A 22,381-nucleotide genomic window follows, 5' to 3' on the forward strand; every position below is an offset into this window, starting at 1 on the left:
ATTTGTTTATCTAGTGATCTTACTCCTTGAATTATTGCCTTGGATAGTTCATTCCGGTGTGTTAGTAGATTATCCAATCTAGGACCAAGTTTAGTTCTCAATTCTTGGGTTTTCATCTTCAATCTTGCCTTCTCTTTTTCCATTTTTTCAATTTTCTCTTCATAAATAGCCATTTCTTGATCCAAAACTGATGTTAGTTCTGAAGAACCAATCATGTTATCTACAATGTCATCAATCTCTTTCTGAGTTTTCTTTATTTGTTCATCAATGTCTTCTATTAAATAATGAGGTTTGCAGGCTTCCCTATACATTTCCTTATATTCCAAAATAGTGGAATTCAATGTCGGTAGCAATGAATCAAACAATCCTTTATTGTTTTGTCAAAGAAATCTTCCTTTTCCATATTAAATCTTTTCTGAATAGTTTCCTCATTTATTTTATCTACCATCTGAATGTTAGAAGAAATGTATTTGGACAATGTGTCCAATTTACCTATTGAGCCAACAATGTGGTCTACCTTGCACGCCAGTGCAATCATTTGCAAAATCGGTAGAGATTCATCAATAGCCTTAACTTCTAATGCATTGCATTCAATTATCTTCTTTATTGAATCCAAAAGTACATTAGTGACATTTGTCTGTCTAAAATCCATAGTTGAAGTACTGGGAGAAGTGCTAGGTTCTGCAATAATTTTCTTCTCTTCTCGAGATACCTCTTCAACCACCTTAACCACTTCCTTATTCACTTTCTCTTCCTTATTTTAATCCTTATTCTCATTATTATTCTCATTCTTATTCTCTATCAGTTCAGATTCTGTTTGTTCTTGTTCTTTTTTCTGTCGATATCTTAACATTATGTTGAGTGTCAACTACCTTTACCGGTGATTTAGATTTCTCAACATTTACAGATTTAGATTTCTTTTTCTCAATAATTTCTTTATCCAATACAATATTGATGTCCTGAGTGTCAACATTCATTGTGAACATAATGTTTGACTCGGGATCAATATCATATGCTTTCACTTCCTTCGACTTCTCTTCAGGCTGATTTTGCATTTCTGTCAGTGCCTTTGCTACTATCAGTGGGGTGTCTTGTGTCAGTGGAGGTAAGTTATCTTTTATTGTGAGGTCAAGTACACTACCAACCTTACTCTTACCTTTATCTGCTTTCTGATATACCTTAGTGAAGGATTTATCAACTTTCTCTCTTTCATTTTCTTCTCTTTTCTCTTTCTCTACAAAGAATATGTCCCACTTATCCATTGTTTCATCTGCTATATCTTTTAATATGTTGGCCATGAGGCTAACTTTTTGGTGACCACTTGGAAAAACATTTATGTTATCTTCAAATATCAAATCATTAATTTCTTTCTTAGATTTAACAGGATGAACTGCTAATAGTGCCTCAACCTTCAGTTTCTTATCTTGTTCCATAATAGACATTCTCTTGGCTTCAAGTCTCAGATATAAATCATTTGGAAGAACATCTATAACTTCAATAAGAACCTTCTTATATATATCTAAGTACAAAATTATACTCTCCTCAATAGTATCTTTATCAGAATCTTTGAAGGAATGATTAAACTTGCTAACATTACCAAGATTGCCATCCTGAGTTATTTCATTTATAAGCTTTGTTGGTGAAAGAGTATCAGATGCCTTTTGTTCTAGTTTCTTGTGTGTAACTTTCTTCTTCTTTGGAATACTGGGCTCTCTCATAGCCTATTGTTTCTTCTTTGGAATACTGGGCTCTCTCATAGCCTATTGTTTCTTTCTAAGTGTCCTTGTTTTCTTTGGTAATGGAGCAGGTGCCGGTGAGGGTTTTCTCTTCTTCCTTTCCACCCTTTTCAATTCTGCAGCCTTATCACTATCAAAATCGGATGAGGTAGCCACAGGAGAAATATGTGTTACCAGTTGTTGTTATGATTTTCTTTCTTCTACAGCAACACCACTCATTGGGTCAAGTTTCAACAATCCCTTTTTAACAACTTGAACAAACTTCAAAGCATCTTTTATTATTTTGTCTCTTTTCTTCCTTTGCTTATGAATAGTAACATCAGTCTCTATAGTTTCTGCAATGCCAAAGATCTTTTTTGTTGGTTCTGGTGGAGCATCTAGGAGTATCTTGGCATCAAATTCTAGAATGTTTGAATCCACTTCATAACCCATCTTAGTTATCTAGACAGTTCTAGGTCTAACTGCCTCCATCCATATTTCATCTATTTTAATTGCAAAGCATATATGTTTGTCATATTTGTCAACAATGCTTTGAGGGATTATTTCTCTTTGTCTCATTTTAGCTTGAAAGTCCTTGAAATGCTCTTTTACCTACTTGTCACCATTAGAGCCCATGTTGGTAATTGCCTCCTTTATCTGTTTTCCAACAAAAATATCATAGGCAAAGTCTTTGTGGCCTATACCGGGAATCACCTTTGAGAAGTATAGCATTAAACATACAAGTAAATTACCAAATTTGAAAGTTCCCTTCTTGTCACCTTTAATCTTATCTGAATTTTCTATCAATTCATCTTTCAACCACTCACACAGATCAATTTTTGTATTATTCATTATCATCTCATAGGCACTATGAATGCATAGATTGGAAATAGAATTCAGCCTATTAGTATGTGCCACCTTATATCCAATAACCATACTAGCATATTTAACATTGTTATCAGTTATATCGCTAACCCTAAGTGATTTGTTATAAGTTCATAACCTCTTTGTTTGGAATTTTCTTTTTCTTCTTAGGCCTAGGGCCAGTAGAAAGTAAACCAGTAATAGCCTTAATTTTTTCTTTAATGATTTTGAAAAATGAGTCTAGCCATAAAAATTCACTATGAACTCTGCTAAGAACATAACAAACAATCTCATCTGAAAATTTAGGAATGTGAAGGATGTCAATGAACCCTAAATCTTCCACAATCTTGTGTTCCAGTTTGACTAAACCTTGTTTGTCTGAGATAACATTCATGAACATGTTTTTTATATCCCCAGACCCTAAATCTTCAATGTTATAGTGAATGTATGCCCTGGGGTCTTCAACATATGCAACTCCCTTCGCGATTTTTAAAAATGTACCAATGGAGTCATCAAACTTAGCTATCTTAGGGATTATCTTAAAGACTGGTCTAAGATGCTTGATATTTTCCACAATAGGAGGGTTTGCAATAAATTCGGGAATGGAAGATGAAGAAGCCATGTCATAAGATAAATACCCTTTACTGTCGAATGCAAGTGAAAACCTTGGATGCCCTTGAAAAATCCTTGTTGCTTTGCTTCTTGAATTCCGGTGCTCAATTTCTGCGCTCTTCAAATACTTGAATCCTTTGGTGAATCAAAATGAGATATTTCAATCCTTTATAACCAAAAAGTTAACTTAACAACCACATTAAATGCTTCACTGGTTAAGTGAATATTCAACATATATGCTGGTAAAGAAGAATTATGACTTCTTACCACCATCTGAGGGTAAAATGCATGATCTTCAATTACTTAACTTGCCCCTAAGGATTATTCTTGATGAATAATCTCATGTCGGTGTAGAGCCAGATTCATCATTCATGTGATCTCTCTTCTTGACCCATTGTTTAGTGAATTCTTGCTTGATTTCATTTACCGTTTCCTTGCATTTGTCATTAGATCCTCTATTGTTTGTTGGTACATTCTTGCTTCTACAAAATCTTTCAATATGCCCAATATTGTTACATGCATAACATGTTACATTGTTTCTTCGAATAGCTTTTCCATAACCTTGCCCGGTTTGAGTTCTACATTGATTAGATAGATGTCCAAATCTACCACAAACATACCATTTTACATTCATTCTGCAATTGTCTGAGTTATGACCACTTTTATTGCATTTGGAACATTGACCGGTGGATGAGTTTGTATTTTGATTATTCCTAAATTTACACTAATTTTCTCTATGACCAAATTTGTTGCAATTAAACAATTTGCCATTGAATTTATAAGCATTAGGTTGCCTTACCGGTTTGTTGTGATCATGATTGTTTGCAGTTCCAGAACTTTCTCCATGTTCAAATCCAAGTCCAACTGTTTCTCCATCAGATTTTTGACTTTTCAGCATATCAACAAGCTTGTCTGAACTCTTTTTGAATTTATCTTTGTATTCATTTGCAGTGACCAACTCACCTTCCAAAGTGCTAACTTGTCTCATTAGTTCCTCTTTGTCATGTTGCATGTGAATCAATTCTATTTTAAGCATATCATTTTCATAACTAAGCCTTAGAGATTCATCTAATCTTTCATTAAGTCTTCTGGCCAAATCTTCCTCATTCTTCTTTCTATCTTTAATATCCTTACATAGTCTCATGGTTAAATCTTGCATCTCATTCTTCATGTTACTGTTCTCCTGTCTCAGTTTCTCTACAATGTCTCTGAGAGTTTATTTTTCTTCATCATCTTGTTTTTGCAATTGCTTATGTAATTATTTTCTCTTGTTCTGTGTCCTAGCCAAGTTTTCTTGAAGTGCTTTGATGAATTCTCGAGCAGTTATGAGTTCCTCTTCTAGTTTGACATTCTTCAATGTTTCTACATCAAAATATTGAAGAGCTCTATCCAACTATTGTCTCAAGCTTTCCATCAATACTGGTTTCAGAATCTTCCTCAAGTTATTAGGCTTCTGAAAATAGAGGACCAGGCTCTGATACCAATTGTTATATATTTGGTTAATCCCAAAGACACTGAGAGGGGGGGGGGTGAATCAGTGTCTAATTGGTAGATGAAAGATTTAAACTTATTTGCAACTTTATAACTAAAATTATTATACTGGTAAACAAATAATGCTGCAGTAAAGAGAAACAAAAGAATCAGCATCAATGCACACCATAACAAAGATATTTTGGCGAGGAAAATCGGTAAGGGAAAAACCTCGGTGGGATTTGTGACCCATAATATTTACTCACTGGCCAATATGAATAAATATTACTTATTACAATAGGGGCCTGCACATGCAGGAAGGCCAACTGCCTAGAGCTCACTGCTCAACAAAAAAAATGGAGTTCCACTAACTACACAATTGGATGGTAAAATCCAATAACAATGTACTACTTCGGAATAGCATCTGCAATGCTGGATTCAGTACCAATTTAAGCTTTGTTTGATACCTCTACCAAAAACCTCACTGGTAAATGATTCTTCTTACACACAGTAGCCCTTGCTTATCTCTGCTTCTTATTCACTCTCAAAATAAATACATCAAAGTGCATATACAAGTATACGGTATCATATGCTTATCTTATCTCAAATATCACTTACATACACACATACCTACATACCTTTCTTACATTTAAAATGACCTAAAATATCTCATACATATATGATTCTTTACAATACATCATGTGGGCCATACAAATATAATTTACATTACAATACATTTCACATAAACAATACTATTGCCAAGTCGGCCTTGGATGTCGGTATGATCTGTTGCCTATGTAAATTGGATGTCGGTGTGAATAAACTTTGTTGTATCTATCGGTACTAGTAGGTGAAGTATGTTTCTGATATAACTTGTGAAACCTTGTTGAACCTTATTGCCACTTAGTTGTCACCAATGACAACATCTGCCATTCTCATCTGTGTGTATAATGCCAATAAGAGGAAGCGGTGAGTAAGCTCAATTTGCCAAGAATACCACATAGTGATCCTTATAGAGTTACATGGCTCAACAAGGGGCAACATGTTCTTGTAAATGAACAAACTTGGGTGGAGTTCACTATAGGAGGCTACAAAGACAAAATCTTGTGTGATACCTTGTGCATGGATGCTTGCCACCTACTCCTAGGTAGGCCATGGAAGTTTATACCTTATGCTTATACCTTCCAAAAGGATGGAACCACCTACAAAATCTAGTCGATAGGAGACCAAGTAGAGGGTAGATCCAAAGGTCCTAATGTGCTACTAGTTGGTGAGAAAGAGTTCATAAACACACTCAAGGAAAGAGGAGTGGGGTTTTCCATTGTTGTAAAGCCAAAAGAGGGTAGCAAAGAGAAGAAGGTAAGCATTCCTAAAGAAGTACAACATGTCCTAAATCAGTTTTGAGGACATCATTAGTGATGGAACACTAGCTACATTGCCTCCTCAACATGCCATAAGTCATCAAATTGACTTTATTCCTGGAGATTCTTTGCCCAATAAGGCATCTTATTAAATGACACCAGATCAGAATAAGGAGATAGCCAAGCAAATAAAAGAACTCCTAGACAATGGACTAATCAGGAAGAGCATAAACCCATGTGCAATAGCCACTATTTTGGCTCCAAAGAAGGGAGGTACTTGGAGACTTTGCACTGACTCTAGAGCCATAAACTGGATTACTATCAAGTATAGATTTCCAATCTGAAGAACTCAAGACTTGATGGATTGTTTGGGAGGTGTAGAATAATTCACCAAGATAGATATCAAGAGTGGTTACCACTAAATCAGAATAAAGGAGGGTGATGAATGGAAGACAACCTTCAAGACTACAAAAGGACTCTATGAATGGCTCGTTATGTCATTTGGACTCACAAATACTCCTAGCACATTCATGAGACTCATGAATGAAGTACTCAAGAACTACATTGGTAAATTTGTTGTTGTGTACTTATATGACATCTTAATTTTTAGCAAGTTTAAAGATAAACATCTCAAGCATATAGAAATTGTATTGAGTAAACTATCTGATGAGCAACTAACCATCAATCTAGAGAAATATGAGTTTATGAAAGAGGAGTTGGTGTATCTTGGGTTTGTAGTCTCAAGAGGTTATTTGAAGATGGATAACTCTAAGGTGGAAGCCATAATCAGTTGGCCCACACCTAGGAAAGACAGTGAAGTAAGAAGTTTCCATGGCTTGGCTCAGTTTTATAGGAAATTCATCAACGGGTTATGTATGTGCCCAAAACCACAGATTGGAAAAATTAAGGTTTTCCAAGCCCTTGACTGATCTAACTAGCCTTGGCCAATGAACAGGGATGGTCAAATATCAAATCCCTCTACACTTAAGGCTCCATTGAACCTAGGTGGGTATACCTCTCCCCCTCAAGAACAAAAAGAGTTATTTAAAGTGGATTTAAGCTTTATGACTAGCAAATGCAAAACTGGCAAATGATTGTTCTGCAATTATGCTTTATTATGTGCTTTAAGTGAATGTCGTTTAAAAAAAAATGAAAATGATTACGATTGTATACTAACAACAAGAGTGCTTTCAGGACTTGAAAGAAATATGTAAAGATCAATTCATATAGGGTTTGAGAATAATGTTTCTCTATCAAGTACCTTAAATGCATAGCAAACTAGGACCTTAAAAGATCAATAACAGATCTGTGCCTCTCTCTAGGAATATTTATGACACTTTGTGGACAAGAGATCTTATCAACTCCAGAGACAATATTAATTATCAACTATGAAGGTTTGAGCATGTGTTACACAAACAATGAAAACCCGATTTCATATTTAATGGGACAGCATGTGATGGCAAATCATGCCAAATCAAATGACATATTTATCAACAGGACAAAGATAACTCATCAACACAAAAGTATGCACAATATTTGGAAAATAAATAGTGAACTTTGTATATTAATCTTTTGGAAATGATTGCATACATAAGTTGCACCTGAAGATACTCCATTACATTCTGTTTGCACAAAAAGATACTTCTTCTTCCTATAGACTTCCCTGATACATATAGCTTACAACCCTTATAGGCAGAAGTGATTGTTTCTTTTTTTTATAATTCTTCTAAATCCTAGATCATCCTTCTACATACAAAATGACTCACTATAAATATATGAATCAATAAGCATAGATGAAACGACGCAGCCTTTCATTTTAATAAACTAAAATCTAACTAAAACCTAACACCTAACTACTTAAATGCTAAGATAGCATAAGACAATTATAAAAGCATGAGAAATAAAAACTTCAATTCTTTGGATCCAACCTCTTCTCGTATTTCTTGATGTGTTTAAGGTAGCCTTCATCCTTATATGTAACTGCATTAAATATGGTATCCCTAAGTGCCATCTCCATCTTAATCAGGTTCTCTAACTAGTTACTTGTTTCATTCGTATCTAGGGTATCTGCTTGGGTGACACTAAGAGCTGCACTAAGTAAAGCCTTACATTCTGAGATCCATGCAGTTTTATCCTTGATAATCCCAACGTCATCAACCAAACTGGGAATCTCATTATGCGAAACCTCCTGGCAATCCTAGAACTCTTCCTTCAACTCTTTAGTATACTTCTCATGAATTTCAATTAATTTTTTTATCCTTCTGACAGTCTTTTCTTTCAATGCCTTATCCTGTAATAACAAATTGATTCTGTCATGAATCCTTTAGTTAGAAACCAAATTATCCATGTTCTTTTGATACATACACCAGAACTCATCCAAAACCTTTTCTAAATTTTCATATCTCCTTGTCATGAACACACAGGCATCACCTGTCTTGATAGTTTTCACTTGCCTCTTTGTCTTATTTTGTTCCAAGTCTAGCTTCTCAAACTTCCTTTTCCATTGGGCACTAGAATCAATGATTTGTGGTACTAGATGTCCTCCTGTTTTTAAAACTTCTTCATATAATGCTTTGTATTTATGCTTTTCAGAAAGTTCCCATTTCAAATGAGCCTTATTAAACCTCAAAATGTCAATCCCTATATCTACAGAGACCATAGGATCCACCTCTCCAACTTTCAATCTCATCATATGACCAAAAGCCTTATCTACATCTATTATCTTAGGTCTCTTATTGGGAGGGTATAAGGTCCATAGCAACATCTCTTCCTCATTTGGATCATACCTTGATCCAATAAAAATATCTTTTACTCCTTGGACATCCAATTTCATATCCCTATTACCCGAGGGCAGCAAAGAGTCAAAAATAAATGAGGCACTCAAGTCCGATCCTGGAAACACAATTATACTAGCCTCCACTAGTAATTGCCTCCCCTTCTGTGGGGTCATGTTCTCAACTTCTCCATTGATGTCTTCCTTCAACCTCCTCTTCATTTCTGCTTCATTCTCAGGGGTAATATTTGGCACTGCTTCCCTTAATTTCTTACCTTTGAAATGATACAGGAATGATTTGAACTCTTTAGATTTTATGAATTGATCATCTGATACAAAAGTGGTGTGCTCAATCATTCTATCATCTACCTCTGAATTCAAGGTTGTGATTAATTTGTCATGTGCATCAGGCTCTTCTTCTCTATTAGGTACCTATAATTTTGATACAACTTCATTCTGTGCTGAGTCACTTTCTGCACATTCCTCTTCTTCACCTTGGATGTCCTCCAACCTTCGCTTTTTCTCTTGTAACCTTTTCTCCAAATCTTCCATCACATCAACCAATTCTTCCACTTCCTTATTTTTGCACAGATCTTCCATATCATCAATAAAGTGGATATAAACTTTCAGGGCCTGCCTTTTCCTACACATTTTTATATATCCCTCATGATCATATTTCTTCGTGGGTGTCTGTAACAACAAGTTTTATTCATCTGCTAAGTTTTTGTCAATGTTAATAAGCCCTAGTTGATACAATCCTAAAATCTCCAAACTCTAAAGTCCCTAGAAAAAAAGCTTGCTTACGTGCATCCCCAAAATGAAGAGCATTGGAAACACTAAGCTATCTAACAATTTTTAAAAATGCAATACGATCAGGTGCCGGTTTAGGCAATACATATGGTGAACCCTCAAAACTGAACACCCTGATAAAATTGAAATTGGCATAGGAAAACCAATCACCCCAATTATGATTCACTTTGGTGTTATGGTGCTCCAATGGCCAAAGAAACTTCTTAATGGTTTTTGAAAATGATCCTCCAATAGTTTCATTGTACATTCTAAACAAGGGTTTGATTATCAGGATTGTTCTTCAGGTTCAAAAAGCCCTCATGCAATTTGTCTACCAGATATGTAGCTAAATCAAATGCTCTAGGCTCATGCCTCTGGATGTGAGCTGCCAAAACTAGCGGTTCCATTCTTGCTATGTCTGGAGCCTCGAATCCTCCCAGCTATCCACAAGCCATGTAGGTATATAGGAAATATTTCCTAAAAATATTAATATCATAAGGCAGCTCGTCCTCCTTTGTGAGCCTTCCCTTTTCAACCTTATTAAATGCCAAATTCCAACCCTGATATGTGGTGTCCATCTTTCTATATTCCTCCTCCAAATCATCAAAAGAAAAAGGGACCTCTACCTCGGAACCCAAACCAAACACTTCTTGAATCATTATTGTTGCAAAATGAATGAAAGCAGTCTTGTCAGGCAACATGATTCATCTTTTGGCAACATCATAGTTTCTAACCATGAGCTTGAGCAAGTCCATATTTAAAAACACATTGGGGACCATGAGTTTACCTAGACTAGTGCCCCATGGGTTAGAGATAGGCATTGGGTTGTTTCTTCTTATGTAATGGAACAGGAACAATTCATATCCTCCCACTCTAGTCCATACATTGCCAATCTCATTGTACCTATCCTCTAACTGGTCACAAATTGGAAAATTGGTCTTCGACCTTCTAGAGTTAGCTCCCAGAGAACTCATCTGATCGATCATATCTTGATTTAACTTCATTTGTTTGGTAGCCTCCCCTGCCTTTGATTGTTTAGATGTATCACTAGATATTTCTATTACTTTCCTTTTTCCTTTTGCACTCGAACCCTCCATTTTTCAAATCCTTTGCTATGTACTCTGCAACTTCAATTATCACTCCAAAGATATCAAACCACTTTTTGATTAATTTGTGAAAAACAATGCACATGGGACACCATATATAAGTTCATTCTCTATTATAGATAACATCTAGAAAAAATCCTTGTTAGATTTTGCTAAGTGCAATTTCTGGCCTATCCATTGGATGCATTAAATAATGGCCATCATGTCTATTTTCACACCATATTTCTCAACAGCTAACCGGCATAACTCGGCCCGAAAATTTAATTTTTGTTGCCACTCTTAACGTACACCTCTTTAATTCTTTTATTTTTCCTTTTGATCAACGCATGTCACCCCAACAGGTCCATATTCTAGTCTCATCAGTGCATGTTATTCCTATCGATCTGTCCTTCCTTCATCTATGGCATTCTACCCATCGAGTATTGACATAATTCACTTTGTGTCTCTCCAATGAGCCGATGACATCGACTTCATACTTGCACATCCTTTTTATTTCTCTGGCCTATCAGCATACATCTCCCTAACAGATCTGACTTCAATTTCTACTCTTACTTAATCCATCGGGTATCAACCTAATTCATTTTATGTCCCTCTGATGCCCCGATGACCTCCTTGCAATTTACCATTCACTGTAACAACCTCATCGGGATTTGGCATAGCATGAAAATCGTCCTACCGACGTCCTGATAAGTCTTCAATCAGTGTTATTTTGTTAGTATAACTTATACCGATATCCCCGCAGGCACTTTTACCTTCATCGAGGGTCGGAATAATTTTTTTCTATTCCTCCCGAAATCCCAATATTACTCTATTCTACTTTTATGCTTTATACCTCCAAGCCATCTTTCTCAATATAGCTAATACCGATGGTTCTGCCTTCTAATTCTTCATGTCATCAGGGATTGGCCTAACTATTTCAGCACTATCCTGATGCGGTCTTTTTCTCTAATCGACCCACCATCAGTTCCCTTTAGTCATCAGGTATCGGGATAGAGTTTTTCATCATCACAAGTCACATCGATAGCATCATCAGCTATCAGTATACCAAGATTTACACTTCCCCAATAAGTCGATGCATGCCGATAGAAAACATCCTCCTTCTGTGTCATCAGAATAAGCTATCCCAATTGTATAAATTTTCCCAAGAGTGTGCATCATGATGAATATCATTTAAGTGCTCCAATGAGTCTGCCTTCTGATTTATCGGCAAATGTTATGCCAATAATCCTTCTTTTTCTTGCCAATACTATTTCATCGGGACTATTTATGCTGATACTTGAAATATTGTAGTTTTGAGCAAATGAGCCATCCACCATGAGTAATAGTGATCCCAGCAATCCCATAGGGTCTGATACATACTGGAAAACAATCTTAGATTATACCATAATGACTTCTCCACTAATAAATGCTCCCATACTGGATTCCTTGTGCAGTCTATACTTAGTGTGCCCAAGTGATACCTTGACATTCCTAAAACAACTTATCCTTAGATAACTTTACTCATGCTAATAAGGTTCCTACACATGCAAACCAATAGTAAGTGCTCATATGATAGGAAAAAATGCCTACATATAGCACAAAATGTTTTGTAAAAATATGTGCTAACAGTGGCTCTTTCTAGAGATGTATGTTCTCTTTAAGGACATAGCAAGATCCTAGTTATCTTTGGAAAGCATACCAAAATGAAAATTGAAAACAAAAAGCAAAAAGAAACTTAAACTACTATGATACAAAAATACTCCCTACTCATCAAGAGAATAAATGCTTAAGATACTGAGCATGAACTGGGAAATCTTGCACCTGACCATAAGTATCCTGCAAGTAGTAAGATTTTTCTCCACTTTTTTTCTGAAATGATGAAAGGTCCTAACCAAAGTGCATCGAACTTGCCATGTTTGCCTTTGTCCTGATCCTTGGCATTCCACTTTAACACCCATTCTCCTTCTTTAAATGACCTGTCACATGCTTTCTTTTCATGCAAATCCTTAACCATCCATTGTGTTTGAATGTTTCTTTTCTGAGCCTCTTTTCTACATTCATCCAACCCAGCCAACACCATCAATCTATCCCCCATAAAGTTTACTTCTTTTGAAAACTCCTTTGTACCAAATTTATAAACTAGGAGCAAATTATTTAAGGGTAATCTTGCTTCTTTTCCATATACAAGCTCATATGGGGAAAATCCTGTGGACTTCTTAACTGTCACTCTGCCAGCACATATTACTAAGACCAATTTTGAATCCCAAGCCTTTTTATTATCACCAATCATCCTTCTGATTATCTTCAGCGAGTTCTTATTGCTTGCTTCCGCTTGTCCATTTTCTTGGGGATGGTAAGGTGATCAATAAGACAAAGTGATGCCATAATTTTCACAAAAATCAAAGAACTCATTGGATCTGAAACACATCCCATTATCTACCACAATCTTCCGAGGTACCCCAAATCTAGTCAGAATGTTTTCCAAAAGAAACTTTATCACCACTTTGCTAGTAGCCTGTCTTGTGGGAATGACTTCAACCAACTTAGTGAAATAATTAGTAGCCACCAAAATCCATTTATGCCCACCACTAGATTTGTTTGCTATCTCTCCTATGAAGTCAATACCCCTTATCTGGAATGGTTCCTCTGTATGCATGGGTCTGAAAGGAATGGATCCATTATACTTGAGCTTCCCTGAAAACTTTTGACAAGCTTCACATTTTCTAATATAGGTATGATAATCCTTGAAAACTTGAGGCCAATAATAATCGGTATTAAGAATTTTATGAGGAGGGGTTTTAGTTGAGAAGTGGCCTCCACATACACCTTCATGTAAGTATTTTAAAACCACCAATTCTTGACACTCATCTAGACACAATAGAAGAATATCATCTCCATTTTTCCTGTATAGAACTCCATTAAGTAATACATACCTAGATGTTTGAAGCTTTAATGTTCCTTTTTGACTATCATTTCAACTATCCAGACATTTCATGTATTTCAAGAAATAAACAATATTTTTATATTGAGGACATCTTTCAATGCTCATTTGTGCATCTTCCAACTCCATTTGATTTACTTATGTTGCTTCAAGATTGGATTATGCTATCAATTTTGCTAAACCCTGACCTCTTAACAAATTTGTGATTTGTAGATCGATATTAAATTTTTGGATCTAGTTTATCCATCTACATCTCCTTCCAATAGTTTCTACTTGTTTGAAGAAATCTTTAACAACAGTGTTTGGTACATAGGCAATGACGGTGGCACCAACTAGATAGGGTCTAAAAGATTTCATAGATTTCACAAGAGCATAAGCTTGTTTTTCATTTAAATCATAATTCAATTTGGATGCTTGCAGTGTTTTGCTAAAAAACACAATTGGTTGTTCATGACCCTCATCATTCTTTTGTAACATGACAATAAAAAATAGTATAGAATGAGGCAAATGAAAACACTTGAAAAGGTTTAGAGAAATCAGGTGATTTTAATATAGGGGCTTCCTTGATGGATTTTTTTATATTTACAAAGGCTTCAAGAGCTTCATTAGTCCATTTTATTTCTGCACCTTTTTCAACATTTTAGCGATAGGCTTTATGATTTTAGAGAAATTTGAAATAGAGCTTCTTACAAAGTTGATTTGACCGAAAAAAGATTGAATTGCCTTAACTGTTTTTGGGATTTGAATTTTATCGATAGCAACAATCCTTTCTAGATCAATTCTCACATCATCTTTTGAAACAATATAACCTAACAATTTTCCTTCAGTAACCCCAAAATGACATTTTTTAAGGATTCAATGATATGCCATATTCTAATGCTGTAATAAAACTCTTTCCTAGATCATTACAATGATTTTATTCCTTTTTAGAATAAGCAGTCATATCATCCAGGTACACTACCAAGATATAATAAAGCATACCCTCAAAGGCCATGTCCATAGCCCTCTAGAATGTAGCTCCTACATTTGTTAGTCCAAAAGGCATCCTAGCATAGGCATAGGAACCGCAACGTGTAGTGAAAGAAGTTTTGAACATTTTTGCTTCCCTAACTTTGACTTGATTATAGCCTAAGAATCCATCCATCATAGATGACAATTCATTCCATATGACTTTCTGCAAAAGAGCCTCCATGTTAGGTAAAGCATAATTATCTTTCAAAGATGAAATATTTAAATTTCTAAAATCCACACACAGTCTGATGTCACCATTCCTTTTTCTGACTGGGACCAAACTGGATACCCATGTTGAGAGCCTTATAGGCTCAATAATACCAACATTCCTCATTTTCATCAACTCCTCATTCATGTTAGGAGCCAAATTAGGGTTTATCAACCTTTGTTTTTGTCAGAAAGTTTTTGCATCAGGCTTCAAGGGTATCCCATGCTGGAACAAATCTTCCTTGTATGCTTTAAGGTCATCATATGACCAAGCAAAGATGTGTCTATACTTCCTGAGCAGATTAATCAATTCTATTTTGATTTTCGGTGTGAGCTTTTTTCCAATATATACTTCTCTTGGGTTTCTTTTACTTCCCTAATTTATTTTTTCAACATCCTCACATCCTCTTGAATTAGGTCTGAAATTCACTACATCTTTATCATCAAACATTCTTTCGAGCTCTATCAATGCTTTTGGAATTTTATTTATTTTTAATGGCAATACCTCTTGCCCATGTACAGTCTCTCTTCCATCCTTGTCCTCCACAAGTCCATTCCAATAAATACGATGGTGCTCATACTGATCCTCACAAAATAAAATTTTTAACAAACCCTTGTCATCATCAAAAACTTGCCAGCTTTTTACATTGTCAGGCACTGACGGTGTGGTCTTGATTTCCACTTGGGTAATATCATCCAAAGGGATGTCATTATGCTTGATAGACAAGTTGGGCATGAAGTCTGCCCAAATATTACCAGATATTTCAATCCAATTGATGGAGAAAGCATCGAATAGTTCAATGCAATCCCAAACTTCGTTCTTGTAGTTCCTTAATTTTTCATTTTTTGTAGAAAATTTGCCTCTAACTTGTGAAATGGCTAATTCTGAATCACCATAAACTATTAGTAACTTAATGCTATGTTTGTTTGCTAGTTTAAGTCCTAATAAGAGGGCCTCATATTAAACAACATTATTAGTACACTCAAAAGTTAACAAGAAAGAGTATTTAAATTTTTTTCCATTAGGTGAAATAAATACAACTCCTACTCCATTTACATCCTTACTGTAGGCACCATCAAAATATAATTTCCAAATTAAATTTCTATTTTGTTTAACTATTTCTATAACTTTATCGATTTCTAAAGGTTTATAAATACTTACTTGAATGTTGTCCATATTAGAATTGCAAAAGCAAGTCACTTCATCAGGATCAACCTCTTTTATGAGATATGGAGCTCTTGGTTCTCTATTTATCCTCACCGCTATCCCTTCTACTAGAATAGTGGCATATGAAAAGTCAAGTTGAACATGACCACCCCATAAGTTGGACCACTGTCTGGACAACAACATCCCATAGTTCCAAGGCACTTGTACAACTCTGATATCTATTTTGTATGTAGTGTCTAGGTAGGCTAGGAATCTGAACTCAACGTCCTTCATGATTCCTACTACAGGAACTGATCTATTGTCCATGGCATAGCACTTACCATAAGGTGTATCAATGTTCATTCCCAACTCTTTCATGACATTCTCTAGCATGATATTTACTACCGCTCCTGAGTCTATCATGCGATTTTTTAGCATTTTTTCATTTATCAGAAATGTTAGATAGAAAGGATCTACTTGTGTGAGGTTTTTGGTAACAGATGTGCCAAGATATACCATAGGAGGATCCTCCTTTGATTTAGGATGTTCCCTACTCACTTCTCCAACATTAGATATAATTTTTAAAGTCTCATTTTTGTAATTTGGAAATTTCATTACTTCTAGCAAAGGCATAGATATCTTCACCTCGGATAGTGCTTGAGACATGAATGAATTACAATTTAAATTGGGCCTACTTACTTGTTTCTTCTCTATAGGCTTAACGAGATTTGGCATTTCCATTTGTTTAGTCTATTTTGGTTCTTTCCCTTTCTTTTCACTTGCATCCTTGCCTTTGGCTGCGTTATTATTGGTCCCACTTGATTTTATGAACTTGGCAAAAATATCTGCTGGCTTACCCTGCTCATTGTTGACAGTTTTATTTCTCAACTGGTAATTTCTTTTCACTTGTTCTATAGCTGCAATAGTGAAGGCTTTCTTCTCCTCTTCAATCATGTTTCTCAAAGAAGGCACTATTTCCTCCTAAAACAATTTTCTCAAAGCAGGGATATCTTCATCATCATCAGAAAAAACCTGATGTATGCTATATTGCAAATTCTCTCTTCTTTGATGTACATCAGAATATTATTCCTCTTCAGATAAATCCTCATTTCTTCCCCAATATGGATCAGATGAAAGGGCATTCACAGTTGGTTCATAACCCTCATTTTTATCTTCCTCTTCTATTAAGCCCTGGGCAATCATACATTGTTCTGTAACATGAGGCAGATTATATACATCACACCATGGATACTCATCTACAAAGTTTGTGGCTTTCTTTAATGGATCAGGAGTCTCTTTGTTTGTATTAGGTGTTAGTGGTTTTCCATCCTTCCAATTTGTGTTATATGGCATGTCATGCAACCTCGGCCTATTGTAATTTATTTTCTTATTGTTTCTGTATAGTGGCCTTTCACTAGGATTTTGCTTACCCTTCAGGTCCTTAAGCATGTCCATGATCTGAGTAAGATCAGCTTTCTTGGGAACCCTGGAGTTGTACAACTTTGGATCATCTCTCTTAGCAACCTTCCCAACCATCCTCCTCTTATTTTCAATAGTAGCAATTGTCTTGAATGCTTGTTGTAACGTATCAGGTCTACCAGAAAAAATCTCATAATGGGTTTTGTTGTCAAAAGAACTCAAATAAAAGTTAATCAGAAATTAATCAACATGTCTAACATCTCTAGGTATTCTATTTAATACTTTATTGCATCTTTTATTAAATTCAGCAACTGATTAATTTTGATTCTTCCTTATACTCATTAATTCATGGGATGCAAATGAAGGATCATTGTGATCTCCAAATTCTTCCATGGACAGTGTTACAAATTCCCGCCAGCTACAAATACATCTATCAAGAAGCCTTCTATACCACTCTCCTGCATCTTCTGTCAAAGATTGAACAAACAATTTCATGAATACATCCACATGAGGAACCACAAATTCTTCAATGATATTTTTTACATTAACTACATGTTTTGCTCAATCAATTCCATTTTTTGAGAATTTGGGGATTGTTGATCTTAAATCATTAGTGATCTGATTTGGATAACCAACAATGCCAGTGAAATCCAACTATCTGTATCTTTCAATGATCATAGGTCATTTTCCAATATGATGGTTGCTTTGATTGTTCATACTTCCTCTATTGAATCCACCATTGTTTCCATAATTACCATTGTAGCCATTGTTTCCACCACCACTATTATTGCCACCATTATTATTGTTCCTACCTACACCATTGTCATTTCCATAATTGCCATTGTTACCTCTATTATGTCCATTATTTTGATCGATGCCATACCCATTACTTCCTATATGGTTATCTCTATTTGTGTTATTCCAATTTTCATCATTTTCCCCATTTCCATTTCTTCTTATATCCTCCACCCTTCCATCATTTTGATCCTTATCCACATCCCTCCATCTTCTACTTTCATTTACCAATGGGTTATCATGTTACAAAAGGCTAGTCTATTCTTCTCATATTAGGGGGCCTATACTTTGGAACTACTTGTCTACTTGTTTCACCCCTCTCTTCTTCTACCTTGTTTGTCTTGGGGCTTTAAATATTATTTCTCTCCATTCCAAGTTTCTGCAACACCCAATCTGGTTGCGTTTTAAGTGTCCTCGCCATCTTGGCATCATCTGCATTCATATCAGCCATTCTAAGAATAAGTTCATCCCACTGTTTTGCTTCCTATTCCTCAGCAGTCATGATCTCATCATGGCTATGTCTATTATCTTTTTCATTTATTTTATAGAAAGGATTTTCCTCTCTATTCTCAGATATGCCAGCATATGAAGAATCTTCCTCCCTACTAGGAAATCTCTTATATCCTTCAAACGCCATGTTTGATTTCTTCTCTTTATTCCTTTTCTTGGGACTCAACTGAACAAGATCTTCTTGTCCTCTGTGCAGAGACCTCCTCCCCTAAATCAATTTTATTGATAGATGTCTAGGGGTTTCTCTTATCCTCTCAAAATACCAACTATTATTCATGTATTGAAATGTAGAGTCACCACCTCCTAAGAGGAAAATATTACCAACTTAACTAATCTTCTTGGATCCTCCCTCCAATAGATTCTATAAAAAACTACCAGAGATTCTAAAAACTTTGTATAACAACTCCCTAATAGAGTCACCAATTTGTTCGTGCCCAACACCACAGATTGGAAAACTTAAGGATTCGCCAAGCCCTTAACTGATCTAACTAGCCTTGGCCAATGAATAGGGATGGTCAAAGACAAAATCCCTCTACATTGAAGGGTCCACTGAACCTAGGTGGGTATACCTCTCCCTCTCAGGCACAAAAAGAGTTATTTAAAGTGGATTTAAGGTTTATGACTAGCAAATGCAAAACTGGCAAATGATTGTTCTGCAATTATGCTTTATTATGTGCTTTAAGTGAATGTCTTTTAAAAGAAAATGAAAATGAATATAATTTTATATTAAAAATATGAGTCCTTTCAGGACCTTAAAGAAATATACAAAGATCAATTCATATAGGGTTTGGGAAGAATATTTCTCTATCAAGGACCTTAAGTGCATAACAAACCAGGGCCTTAAAAGATAAATAATAGACCAGTGCCTCTATCCACGGATATTTATGACACTTTGTGGACAAGAGATCTTATCAACTCCAGAAAAAATATTAATTATCAACAATAAAGGTTTTAGTATGTGTTACACAAACAATGAAAACCTAATTTCATATTTAATGCGACAGCATGTGATGGCACATCATGGAAAATCAAATGACAGATTTATCAAGAGGACAAAGAAAACTCATCAACACAAAAATATGCACAATATTTGGAAAAGAAATAGCAAACTTTGTATATTAATATTTAGGAAATGATTGCATACATAAGTTGCACCTGAAGATACTCCATTACAGTCTGTTTGCACAAAAAGATACTTCTACTTCATATAGACTTCCCTGATACATATAACTTACAACCCTTACAGGCAGAAGTGATTGTTTATTTTTTTGTAATTCTTCTAAAGACTAGATCATCCTTCTACATACAAAATGACTCACTACAAATATATGAATCAATAGGCATAGATGAAAGGACACAACCTTTCATTTTGCTTAACTAAAATCTAACTAAAACCTAACACCTAACTACTTAACTTCTAAGATAACATAAGACAATTATAAAGGCATGAGAAATAATAACTTCAATTCTTTGGATCCAGCCTCTTCCCACATTTCCTAATGTGTTTAAGATAGCCTTCATCCTTATATGTAACTGCATTAAAAATGGTATCCCTAAGTGCCATCTCCATCTTAATCAGGTTCTCTAACTGGTCAATAGTTTCATTCATATCTAGGGTATTTGCTTGGGCGACATCGAGAGTTGCACTAAGTAAAGCCTTACATTCTGAGATCCATGCAGTTTTATCCTTGATAATCCCAATGTCATCAACCAAACTAGGAATCTCATTCTGTGAAACCTTCTAGCAATCCAGGAACTCTTCCTTCAATTCTTTAGTATACTTCTCATGAATTTCAATTAATTTTGTTATCCTTTTGATAGTCTTTTATTTCAATGCCTTATCTTGTAATAACAAATTGAGTTTGTCATGAATCCTTTTGTTAGAAACCAAATTATCCATGTTCTTTTGATACATACCCCATAACTCATACAAAACCTTTTCTAAATTTTTATATCTCCTTGTCATGAACACACAGGCATCATCCATCCTGATAGTTTTCATTTGCTTCTTCCTCTTATTTTGTTGCAAGTCTAGCTTCTCAAACTTCCTTTTCCACTGGGCACTAGAATCAGTGATTTGTGGTACTGGATGTCCTCCTCTTTTTAAAACTTCTTCATACAATTCTTTGTATTTATGCTTTTCAGAAAGTTTCCATTTCAACTGAGCCTTATCAAACCTGGAAATGTCAATCCCTATATCTACAGTGACCATAGGATCCACCTCTCCAACTTTTGATCTCATCATATGACTGAAAGCCTTATCTATATGTATTATCCTAGGTCTCTTATTGGGAGGGTATAATGCCCATAGCAACATCTCTTCCTCATTTTAATCATACCTTGATCCAATAAAAATATCTTTTACTCCTTGGAAATCAAATTTCATATCCCTATTATCCGAGTGCAGTAAAGAATCAAAAATAAATGAGGCACTCAAGTCCCATCCTAGAAACACAATTATACCAGCCTCCACTAGTAATTGTCACCCCTTCCGTGGGGTCATGTTCTCAACTTCTCCATTAATGTATTCCTTCAACCTCCTCTTCATTTTTTATTCATTCTCAGGGGTAATATTTGGCACTGCTTCCCTTAGTTTCTTACCTTTGAAATGATACATGAATTCTTTGAACTCTTTAGATTTTATGAATTGATCATCTAATACAAAAGTGTTGTGCTCAATCATTCTATCATCTACCTTTGCATTCAAGGTTGTGATTAATTTGTCATGTGCATCAGGCTCTTCTTCTCTATTAGGTACTTGTAATTTTGATACAACTTCATTCTCCCCTAAGTCACTTTCTGCACATTCCTCTTCTTCACCTTGGAGGTCCTCTAGCCTTTGCTTTTTCTCCTATAACCTTTTCTCCAAATCTTCCATCACATCAACCAGTTCTTCCACTTCCTTATTTTTGCACAGAACTTCCATATCATCAATAAAATGGATATAACCTTTCAGGTCTTGTGTTTTCTTGCACATGTTTATACATCCCTCATGATCATATTTCTTCCTAGGTGTGTGTAACAACAAATTGTATTCATCTGCTAACTTTTTGTCAATGACTTCATAATCCCTAGTTGATACAATCCTAAAATCTCCAAACTCTGAAGTCCCTGACAAAAAGGCCTGCTTACATGCATCCCCAAAATGATGAGCATTGGAAACACTAAGCTGCCTAACAATTTCTAAAAATGCAATATGATCAGGTTTTGGGTTAGGCAATACACATGGTGAACCCTCAAAACTAAACACCCTGACAAAAGTGAAATTGGCACTACAAAACCAATAACCCGAATTATGATTCACTTTGGTGTTATGGTGCTCCAATGGCTGAAGAAACTTATTAATGGTTTTTGAAAAGGATCCTCCAATAGTTTCATTGTACATTCTGAACAAGGATTTGATGAAAAAATCTTCAAACTTCACATAATGGGAACTCACATACCTAGAATCCCATAAAGAAACCCATACCTGCACAGGTTTCTCCTGTCCGTCCCTTCCAAACCTGTTGACACTCAAACTGTTTGGCCACAATCCTTTGAATTGATTATAAAACAAAATTATACACATTAACAGAGAATAATTCTTGAAATGCTTATCAGGGCTATTCTTCAGGTTCAAAAAGCCCTCATGCAATTTGTCTACCAGATATGTAGCTAAATCAAACTAGCTAGGCTCATGCCT

This window comes from Cryptomeria japonica, chromosome 7, assembly GCF_030272615.1.
Source record: "Cryptomeria japonica chromosome 7, Sugi_1.0, whole genome shotgun sequence".
NCBI lineage: Eukaryota > Viridiplantae > Streptophyta > Pinopsida > Cupressales > Cupressaceae > Cryptomeria > Cryptomeria japonica.